Source organism: Antechinus flavipes, chromosome 1 (assembly GCF_016432865.1).
Source record: "Antechinus flavipes isolate AdamAnt ecotype Samford, QLD, Australia chromosome 1, AdamAnt_v2, whole genome shotgun sequence".
Taxonomy (NCBI): domain Eukaryota; kingdom Metazoa; phylum Chordata; class Mammalia; order Dasyuromorphia; family Dasyuridae; genus Antechinus; species Antechinus flavipes.
In genome coordinates, this window is record NC_067398.1 from 328,091,081 (window position 1) to 328,103,160 (window position 12,080).

A 12,080-nucleotide genomic window follows, 5' to 3' on the forward strand; every position below is an offset into this window, starting at 1 on the left:
TAGATTTAAAGCTGGGTGAAATCTCAAGAGCTCATGTAGTCCAGGTTCTGTATTTTTACAGACAAGAAAATTCATCTGCTAGTTTTCTTTCTGAAGAGAGGAAAAAGGTGCTTGTCTACATGGGGTAAATTGTCTAATAAATTAAACCAGTGGTGTCAAAAATCATACAAAAATAGGGCCACTAAACCAACCTTGAGAATATCAGTGGGCATCATAGTTAGAATACCACAAATTAACATTATCATTATTACATTTTACTTATTTTGTTATACATTCCCCAATTACATATTAATCTCCTTTTGACTATACTATATTCTGTGTAGAGTACAGTTCTGACTACACTTTATTCCAGAGTTGTGGATCCATGTATTAACACTTTTAAGCTGAACTATGAAGTAGCAAATAATTCTTAAGAAAAGATGAGACTAAATCAGGATCTTCAAGGAGAAGATGTATAGAGTGGAGGATCACAAGCAGGGATTTAAAAGTACCCCAAAATTTCAGGTAAGATGTGAGACTTTAGATAGAGCATCAGCTGTGAAGTCAGGAGGACCTGAGTTCAAATCTGGTCTCAGAAACTTAACAATTCTTAGCTATGAGACCCTGGGCAAGTCACTTAACCCCAATTGCCTTAGCAAAGGAAAAAAAAAGATGCGGGGTCAGTGGAGTGTTGCTACCCTCAGAGCTGGAGGATGCAGAATGAAACCCATTTCTCTGTTCTTCTGGGTAAACCCCAGCTGAACTATTGCAAGCAATACCACACATGATGAATTTATAGGAATACCTGGATAAGAGTTGCATAGAATATGCAAGTATGGGTGGGCTATTATATCCCTTGCCACTTAGGTTAGTGGGAGGGACATAGTAAGTGCTTATTAAGTGCTTACTCATTGATTAATTGATTACATATCATTGGTAGGAATATCCATATTGATGAGATTACATATGTCCCACCATATATTGTTATAATCATTGTATATGTTATTCTGCTGTGTTTGGTGTGTATCAGTACACACAAATCTTCCATTATTTCTTTGAAATCTTCATATTCTAATATTCTGGCACAACAATCCTCCATTACCATAATCTGTTCAGTCATTGATCAATCATTTGGCACATGATTTTTTTTTAGCATTTTATATAATAAATTGTACTTTTTTGATTATTTTAGATTTCTGTAGTGAGATTGTTACATCAAAGAATATGAAGTTCACTTAACTTTTCTTGCATAATTATTATTTATTTTCCAGACTGGTTAGATCAATTTGCCTTTGATATATTAAAATATAGAATTTTTTTCTTCACATGACCAGTGACTTTTCCCAACATTTCTGATTTCATAAATGTTAAATGATATTGAAGTTAGCCTTTATTTTTGGTCACAGCAGTTTCTGAGTATATTGATTAAGAAGCTAAGCTTTAGGAGCATCCAGGTGTTCAAATATAAATCCCCTAATCACTGGTGAAAATGTTATGTACTAGGAGATGATTATACTACTAATAATTTCTATAACAAGGTTGCTAATATAAGGAAAGCTATCCTCATTTCACAGGTGGGGAAACTGAGAGAGTAAGTAACATTTCATGACATATTCAAAGTCAGATAGCTGGTAAACAGAGTTAGGACTCTAATTTGGCTCTCTGCTTCACCAAGCTGCCAATGATGATAAGTACATGATGGCAGAGTAAGACACTTAGACAAGGAAAAACCAGAATAAGAACCAGTCACTGTCTAGAAGGCTGCTCCCTTTACAATTAGGGGAAAGGCTTCAAGGAATGTACTAGCAACTGGCCATGCTTCTTGCAGGCTGCTATTCAAATAAGGGTGGGGTCAAGCTACAAAATATACACTAGCTGGAAATCCTGGAAGCTGAGTCAGGGAACTGTGCCTGGACACTGGGAACAGACAAACACAAAACAAGCCATCCCATCCAGCAGTCCCTGTGGCACAGCCAGGATAGTGAATTGGAATAGGCTGCAATCTGTGATGCCAAAAGTAAGTCCAGTGGGGCTATGGGGAGGTGGTAGCGGGGCCATGGGAACACAAACACAGTGCCAGGAAATGGTATAGGGTAAAAGCCTAGATTTAAGTTTGGGAACAGAAAATGGAAATGCTCGTATCTCAAATTAGTGAGTCCTCGTCTTTGCAAATACCATAAACTGACTGAATAGCCAGCATATAAATCCTGTCTCATGTATGTTTTGTAAAGAAGTTCTGGCAGAAACATTAATAAAGTTCTGAGTAATAAATGCTGTTATTTGTGAACGTTTTACACTGCCTGCACAAGGGCCTATGACCCCGTTCTTTCTAAAGGCCTGGAAAAGGAAATCATGAGCTAAGAAATACAATCAGGATATCAAGTGATTAGAACACATGCTTTTAGATTTGGAAGAATCTCATTAAAATAGATTTCTAGGTTTGTAACCTTAAATATAAATATATTATAAATATAAAGCTGGTCATATGGAAATCACTTATCAATAGGCATAATTTCCACTATGCTATTTCTTATCTATACACACACACACACACACACACACACACACACACTCACTCATTCCCTTGACTAGGACATCTCTGCTGGAAAAGTCCTTTGTCATCAGCTCTATGACAAATGCTTATTCGTATCTCTTGCTTTGCCTATTCTTTCTCTTTCTCCAAGCCTCCAATCATCCAATCTCTGTAAGCTGCCTATATGAATTCCAAATTACAGAAAGGTTGTATCCATGAGGAAAGACCCAGAGTGTGTCAGTATTCAATCAGGATGCTATTTCTCAAATGTCTCGCTCTAAATGTGAAGGAGAATGCTGAAATGAATTCAATTAAGTATTCACTCTGTTTAAAAAGTGCTTTCCTTTTATAGGGTTAATGCCACAATGTGAAAAGAATCATAGGCATTCTTAGTTGATGAAAATAGTTTTTATAAGCAAGCCTTGCCCAGGGGACTTTTCAAACTGAAAGCTGTGAACTGTCTTAAAATACGTTTTTTGTCAAAGACTTTTAGAGGATATGAAAATAGTTTATAATTTATTGCCAGGTTCCCGTAACTTAAAAAAAAAAACCAAAAAACCAAAAAAACAAAAAACCTTGCCCATATTGTTTGTAATAATGGAGGATAAAATAATTCAGCTTCACATGCTTACAGATCCTTTGGTATTCTTAACTCTTTTTGTCAGTAGTTGTGGAGGAAAATGAGTACAAAAATATTTATTTGTGTTATGCCTTTTGTTTGCCAGATCTTGCTGTTTCTGCCTTCACAACAGCTCTCACATTTGAATCCTTCTCTCTAATCATACAATTATCACCTCATTTCAGTCTCTGTCCATCTCTCCCCTAGATTATTGAAGTAGCCTTTCTGTTAAAGAAAAATCCACTTTATTACTATTCCAACTTCTTTCATTCAACCAAAGAAGAATCAAGAGAAAGAACACTTCTTGCAAAGATAAGCAACACAAATTCCCACATTTTCCATGTCCAAAATAATGTCTCAATATTCATTCTGAATCCATGACTATCTTTCAGGAGATGAGTAGAAGGTTTCATCTAAAGGCTTCCGGAATCATTGTGTTAAAGTCACTTTCTTGATCCCTCATTATAAAGAAGAAGAAGGTGATGAGAGAGAGAAACATGCTCAGTATTAGTGCTTTGGGTTTGAGGCAATCTGCTTCTACTTATTTATTGTCTTTTAATTTTCCCTTGTCTAGAGTGCAAAGTCAAGGTCTTTTTTTTTTCTTTTTCAAATTTCTCTTTGAATTATATCCTCTAATGGATTAGAATTTGTTGTATTTAGGAATTAATCCTAATCTTTAATCTACTTTTCCTCTCATTACACTCTATTCCTTCTCCCCTTTCCTTACTATTTCCCTATTGAGTGAAATATATTTCTATATCCCATAGAGAGTTTGTGTGTGTGTGTGTGTGTGTGTGTGTGTGTGTGTGTATTCTCCTCTTGTTTAACTAGTTCACATGAAAGTGAGGTTCAAGTGTTGCCTGTTCCCTTCCATCTCTTTGTAGAGTCTTCTGCTTATCTGGCCAAATTATGTGAGATAATTTCCACCACTTTCCTTTCCCTTTCACCTCCCCACTTCAGTGTATTCCTTTCCCTCTTTATTTTCTTTCTTATTTTGAAGATAATCAAAGCACAAAAGACAAAAAAACCAAAACAAACATAAAATGTGACATTGCCAGGCTTTTTGTCTTATAAGACTCTCTCTATGATCCCTAATCTTAAACACACTAATTATGATGAAACTTATTCTGACAAGAACAAGTGTAAAGGGAAATTCTTGAAACTAGCAATATATATGGATTTACAAACAATTCATATAAAGGAAATTTTGATAATCAGAAATAGAGAACAGTTCATAGTCTCCTAGATCTACACTTCTCCCCAAATAGCTGAACAAATCTTGTCTAGAAATTGTTATGATTGCTTTTGTTCTAGGCCAGGAGATTAAAACACAGAAATGATTTTAAAGGATATCCTGCTCCAAGGACTGGAAGGAAGTCAGCATGCAAACACAATGAACTAGAAATATTGCTATTATTAGCCTGCAGGTATGCATCAGAAAGTGACTATTAACTTTATAGCTTTCCATTTCTAGTAGGCCAGTAAGTTTGTCTCTCAAAGGCAAAGTCCAGAGAAAGTGGAAAATTACCCTTCTGTATCTTAATACAATTTGTCAACAATTGGAGACCATAGAAAAATATGTGTCATGAAAACTGAAAGATGTGCCATAACAATATTTATTAAGTCCCAAATGTCAGGCTATTCCCTAGCCATTCTTAGAGGCACAGAAGTATTAGAGTATGATACACCTTCTTGAAACGGGTTATTCCAATGTGATTGGAAAATAGAAAGAATGGAAAGTAATATGAGATTGGGAAAGATGCAGAATTCCAAGCAAAGGACTATATTTGGTGTCCAATCTGATTGGTTCTAATCAGAAGCTCCTGGAAGGTGTTTAAGTAGGAAATGAGATGACAAGATCTATATGGAATAAAGAATCCACCAATAGCTATGTGAAAGATTTTTTGGAAGGAGCAAAAGAATTAAGATGGGAAGACAGAAACACATAACATTCTGTTGATATTTTCTGTTTTTACATCACCTACATTTCCCAATGTGTTCTTCCATTCTGAGGACAATATCATATAAGAAAGAACAAAAGGAGGAACAAACAATTCAGCAAACTAACTCCTTGAAAAGTCTGACATTAAATGCTATGTTCCATACACACATAATTTTTAGATGAAATGGAAGAAGATTCATTTTTATGCTATTTGTTAGGGGCCAAGTTTGGTGATCATAATTTTCCAGCATCCAATTTTGAAGGAATGGTTTTAGGGAGATTATTGTAATATTTCTGTATTGTTATTCTAGGACTGACCTCACTGAAGTCAGTACTCTTGAAATTTTCTGTCAATATTTCAGTAAAATGAAAAACTGGTAGGTCATTTAATAGTTAACAAAATCAGATTTGCAAAGTCATAGAAGAAAAAGAATGATAAAAGACACTGAGAGTTGATACAACTGAGCAAATATTTCCTTCCTGAGTTGTGCAACAACTGTTGCATGTTGTATCAGCCAAAACTCAGAGGGAATCTGAAGCTTTTCAATGTTGTTTGCATTCTGCTGAACAGAAAGTATTATCAAAGCCCTGAGTCTTTAGTCTCCTGAGTCAATTAGTTCTTGAGGATCTCCATGTACTTTACATTAGCATCATTTATTAAGGGATAACTATAATGTGGCTGATGCAGTAAATTATGTGGTTGTTGTAGGAAAGCACCAAATATTGGGGTCTGATAATGTGAAGAATTCACCATGGTCATTCTTCTTGGCAAAAGGTAGGGTTTATTTAGGAGAAGAGGTTACAGACAAAATGCAGAGATACAATAGACACCAGAAATGGAAAATAGGAAGTGGGAGCAGTTGAGAAGAGAGACACTATGAAGTATGGTGAGGGGTCAAAAGAGAAACACCACAAGGCAATGTGCCATGATAGCCTGACCAAGGAGTTCAGCAAAGCTGACATGAGCCATGTTCAGATTTTATAGGGGAAATTTAACTTCAGACACATGAGTAGAATTTCTGACAGGATATATCCTGTCATATCTGGGCAACCCATGATCTCTACAAAGGATAGGTCTCAGGGGTTTGACCTAATTTGGATTTCTTGGCTGGACACAGCAAGGTGGGGCAGAACTTTAAACTGATCCCTATCAGTGCTCTTCCCTGTTTGTTTAGGGTAATACTTCAGTCTTTCTTTGCCAGCCACAACCAGCCAGGCAGAACCTCATTAGCTATATGGCAGACACTAGGCTAAGCATTTCATTGGATTTTGTCTTGGGTACTGGGATGCCTAAATATACACTAAAATATTAAAGTAAGCTTTTTCAGATTTGACAGAAAATCTGGGGCCTCTGGAAGAAAGATAACGTAAATTTCCATGAAGTGTTAAAGATTCAATAAATATTATGTGTCATCTCTGTACAGAGTACAGTGATAGATACTGGGCTCTGTCAGAAAAGAAGAATAGTCATTTCCGCTATGGAACTTATGATCATGAGCACACCAGCAAAAGGAGGGGAAAGTCAGAAATATTTGTTAGTCAATATAAGGACAGATTAAGATCCTTTCCACCTCAACTCTAGATTCTGCAGATTCTCATGTTAGAAAGCAAATAGTAATTGTTAGAATAACGATAATGATAATAGTAATGATAGCTAGTATTTTAAAGGTTGTTAAAGGTTTTTCTAATATTATTTTATTCTGCTCTCACAATAATCCCAAGAAACAAGTGTTCTTGTTACACCATTTTACAGATGAAGAAACTAAGGAAGTTACATCATTTGAACAGGGTCATGCAAGTGACTTTAGGTCAGGCTGTGAACTTAATTTTTTTCTGATTCTAGGCTCAGGCATCTATCAATTTCACCACTTAACTACTAACTAGCTGCTGGGCTCACTAGTTAAAAAAGAAATTATCAATGTATGATATTTGAGAAAAGATTTTTTTTTTTTAGCTTCATCTTTAGAGGGGGCAGTCAGGATAATGAAGAGTCTCAAGTTCTTTCCATCTGAGTCCACTCCCTGGGAATCTTCCAGCTTGTCAATATCCAGTCAAGTGAAGAAACTCAAGTGCTTACTTGGTGTCAAACACTATATCTTTCCTAAAATGCAATACTCAGAACTGAACACAACATTCTAGAAATGGTCTGTCCTGCAGGAGCAGTGGGGCTGTCACCTTCTCTTGGAAACTATATTTTCCATTGATTCAGCTTAACATAATTATCATCTTTTAATTTCTATGTCAAATCTTGATTTAAATTGAACTCTTTCTGTGTGTCACAAAATTCCTAAACTAACTCAGGGAAATCACAGTCTATCAAGAGTTATCTCACTCTTCCAGAGTTAGAAATTCCCTTAAAAGTCCTGGCTAACCATGGTTTTTCCAAGGGCTCAGGCCTCTTAATATTCAGAAGTTGGATATTCAGTTTACACTTCCTTATCACTGTCCTCCCCCCACTTCATCTAAGAATTCCTCAAAGGAATATAGCCACCAAAAACATGGATTTTTTTCAGACTTAAGTGTGAATGGTCCTTAAGTCAAAGCATAAAACCTAACTATTGGATATTCAAGTTATCTGACTTTGTGTTTAGCTAATGAAAAAAAGTTCTTGTGATTGATACCACACAGAGATAAAAACATGCAGAAGGAAGGATATTTCTTTCTGTGGTTTACTTCATGGTGTTTCCTTGGGGGTCATTAATTAAGTCACACATCTTTCTTTTTTCCTAATGTGCTTCTTTTATTTTAAGCTTTCACAATCATCCATTTTATAATAACTTGCAAAATGGTAATTAGTGCAACTACATAAACATATGAACTCTTCTTCTATGCTCAGTTTTGAAGTGATTCAACTTTATTCCTCTTAGGTCTTGCTTCCTTAAAGTATAACTCTAAATCTGATTATTCAATGGCTATCATAAAGTTCTAATAACAATTACTTCTAATTCTATTCCGACTTTCAGCTTTAGGGCAAATTGTCTTGGTTGTTTTCTTCTGTCTTTCTCTCTCTTATGTTTTGTTCCTATTTTAGCCCACATATTCTTGAGATTTATCTGCATTTTTAAAATAATATTTTCTTTATATCATCTTTTATCTTCTTCCCCAATTTTCACAGTGACAAGTCTAGAAGCCATTTCAGCCCTTCTCAATCACAGTATGATATTATCACATTGTGATATTATGTGATCATTTAGTTGTAATTTATTATTAGTTCTAATCTAGTATTAGTTCTATTCTGATGGGATTAAGTTAGATAATTAATAATCATTGGTATCAGGTACTATGTGGAGTGTTTGATGAATGACAAAAATGAAACAATTCCTGACCTCAATGATTCAATTTCAATTCAATACACATTTATAGAGTATATGTGTCAGACACTGCTTTAAGCTTTGAGGATAAAAAAAAAAAAAAAACAAATAAAAAAATACCAGTTGGTATTCTGAGAATATCAACAGAAGTAAAAAAAACATCAAGAAGCTTATACTCTTATGTAGGATTGAACATGAAAACAAATATATACAAAGCAAGCAATAGGAAATAATTAAAAGTGAGATATCACTGGAATTAAGAAGGGATGAAGAAGGCTTTCTGTAGGAAGTAGAATTTTAGTTGATTCTTAAAAGAACCAATGATGTCAATGGTTGGTATTGAGAAGAAAGAGGATTCCAGGCATGCATGAAGGATGGACAAAGAAAATGCTCAGTACTCAGAGTTGGAGTCTATAGTTTATGGGACAACCAGGAGGCTGGATCAGAGAGTGCATGGAGGGAGTAAAACTTAAAAAAGACTGGAAAAGTAGGAGGGGACAAGGTTATGAAGCACTCTTAATGTCAAATAGAGTATTTAGTATTTGATTCTGGAGGTTATAGAGAGCCATTGAGTTTTTTTGAATGGAGTTGTAGAATGATTGAATCTGTACTTCAAGAAAAATACTTTGGTAGTTTAATAGAAGATAGATTGGACTGAGGAAGACTGAAGGCAATTTGTTGTAAAAATCAAGGCAGAAGGTCATGATAATCTGAAGTTCTGCCTGTGTCAAAAGAGAGAAGGGGATATATTTGAGAGAAGTTACAAAAAGAGGCCTTGGCCATTGCTTTGATACGGGAGGTGAGAGAAAATGAGGGGATCCAGAATGATTCCTTGACTATAGCTTTGAGGGATTAGAAAGATGGTGTTGCCTTCTATAGCAATAGGGATAATAAGAGAGAAAGTTTAGGGAGAAAGATAATGAATTTTGCTTCAGACATTTTGAGTTTAAGCTGTTTAGTGAACATCCAGTTTGAGATGTTTAAAAGGCATTTGAAGATGTGAGATTTGAGATCAGCAAAGAGATTGAAGCAGGAATGCTAGATTTGAGAATCATCAATATTATGATGGTAATTAAATCATGGGAGCTGATAAAATCAACAAGCGAAGCATTGTCTATTGGGTGGAGTAACATACAAACATAAATATGTATATATATACATTTATACATAAATACATTTTAATATTCAATTAATAATATATAAATAATAAAATAATACATACATATAAATATACATTTATACATAAATACATAAAACATTTCTATAAAGATACATATCTATGTGTGTGTGTGTGTATATATATATATGGAGAGAGAGAGAGAGAGAGAGACAGAGAGAGAGAGAGAGAGAAAGAGATGAATGAACTTGTACACACAAATGTGTCTCGGTATAGAAATAAACACAAAGTAATTTGTGACTGAGGCACCAGCATCTAGCAAGGCAGCCAGTGTGGAAGGGAGGAACATATGAAGTGGCTCATCTCAGTCATTTTAACAAGCAATCTAAAGCTACAGTGTAGATCTCCTTATTTCCAGCCCAATACTCTTTCCCAAAAAAAGGGTAAAAATGATATGCCCTTTTTTAAGAAAAAGAAATCATAGTACTATGGCAGTAAATGAGCATTGTGTAATAATTGTATACTTTATATTGTTTGATATTACATTTAAAATAATAGTACTCCAATAGAGAGGAGTCATTTAGTCTAAGTGGTCCTAATGACCATAGTTTGTACTTTTTCACTATTGACTCTGTGTCAGGTGGATAAGGATTATATTCTGTTGATTGGATTTACTACCTTGCCACCTAAATAGCAACTTGGGTTGTTTCCTTCCTCCCCAGCATTTCTCTCTTTTTTAGGCTGGGGAAAGTTTCTTGTATGTGGGAATGAACCTCTGTGGATTTATATTGATACTGTATATTTGTGTGGTTTTGTTTGACCTGTTTGCTGTGTTGTATAAAAATAAATCTAGTGGTTATGTAATTTTCCTGAATACCAGTTTTCTACAAATCCCCCACCCAGGAAATTGCTTTAACCTGAGCCATGAGAACAAACATGGACATGCTGTTATAAACCAGTATACCCAATTTGAATGTGATGACTATTTTGATGTCTTTTTACAGATGATTCTTTTACCCTGCTGAATAAAACTGACCTCAGTATTCATGAAGCTCTTCTGGATTTTTTGGACATAGACAACGGAAATAGAGCAGCAGTGAGTTGTGGGATCTCGGAAGCAGATGAACCACTGGCCAATAAAAGAGCACACGCAGTGAGGAAAGATAAAAGTGTTTTCCATTAATTCACATGCTGCAGAACAAAGCAAGAAAGCTAATGAGATCATATTGATACCAAGAAATCCTGTACTTCAGAAACCATGGAAACCATGGTAATGGGGATGATTCTGACTTTATTTGCTATTATATTAGTTACCTTTTGTATTCTCTGCTGGTCTAGCTACAACAAAACCCCATGGAATCAACACCAAGAGAGTATCCCAAACTTTACTTTGGCCACTTTCCACAGGGAAGCTTCTCTTATTGTAAGACCTACTGGTCAGCATTCTAATTCCCATTCATCCCCCAACCAAAGGAATTTCTTTTCCTTTATGTGACATCTTATCCAGGATTATTCAGAATTCATCTGTATCCCTTCTGATGTCTATGGAACAGCCAATTGTCATAAAGGAGGAGACCCTGGAGCTGAAAACAGAGTCCCTACTTTGGAGGACATTATGGAATTATCAGATGGATTGTACTTGGCTAGACTTCTCCATTAATCACAACAATTGTCCTATATATTGTTAAGAGTTTTGAACACTGACATTTTTTCCCTAATATTACAAGATTAAGTGATAATGGAAGCTAAACAAGAGTTTACTTATTTTCTAGGAGAGATGGATTCAACTCAATCCAATTCCACATTTATTAAATGTTTATTCAACTGGGAAAAACTCTAGTGATTATATCTTTCTTCAATACAGCAAGAAAAGAGATTCTGATTTTTTTTAAATCAAAAGAGTTCCTGGAAGTATGTTCTGAAAACCAGGCAGATTGGGCCACCTCAGTTTTATAACATGATGGAGTCACCAGTCTAGAAAGAATTGTATGGCCCCTCCCTGTCCTTTGAAAGCAACTATATTAGAGAAAATGCATTCCAGAATTGCAGAGAAAGTCTTATGCAGATATATAGAGGCAGAAATGGACTGTTGTATGAAGGAAAGAGTTATCTGCTCAGTTTGAAGAGAATTGAAGACTATTACTGGGAATAATATGAAGTGAATAGGAAGGTAGGTGGGAGGCTAATGGAGAAAGATTTTAAACACCAAGTTCAGAACTTTGCTTTTTTTTTCCCCTAGAGTCAGTAGCGACTCACAGAAGGATATTGAGGCTGGGACAAGGCATGGTTATACTGGTGTTTACTATTTGGCAGCTGTATGATGGAGAAGAGTATAGAGCTGGAGTTCTTAACCTGAGGACTATGAACTTGTTTTTAAAGATATTTTTATAACTTAATTTCCATGTAGCTGGGAGTGTTTTTGCTTTAAATATGATTATATTAATTTATATTCCTCGTGTAGAAAAATTCTTTCATTCCTGGAATAAATCCAACTTTGAATGATACTTTAAAAATATTTCTGTAGTTTTTTATTAGTCTTTTCTTTAATTTTTTTCATCATAATTCATTAGTAGTAATAC

The 12,080-nt window shown here is 35.1% G+C and overlaps 1 long non-coding RNA gene across 1 annotated transcript; it reads left to right on the forward strand.

Moving 5' to 3' along the window:
• Nucleotides 1-1,194: 1,194 nt before the first annotated feature.
• LOC127541806 (uncharacterized) lies at nt 1,195-12,014 on the forward strand. Its single transcript, XR_007948474.1, has 2 exons — nt 1,195-1,996; nt 10,506-12,014. It is a non-coding gene; the product is annotated as an uncharacterized LOC127541806 (long non-coding RNA).
• Nucleotides 12,015-12,080: the final 66 nt, after the last annotated feature.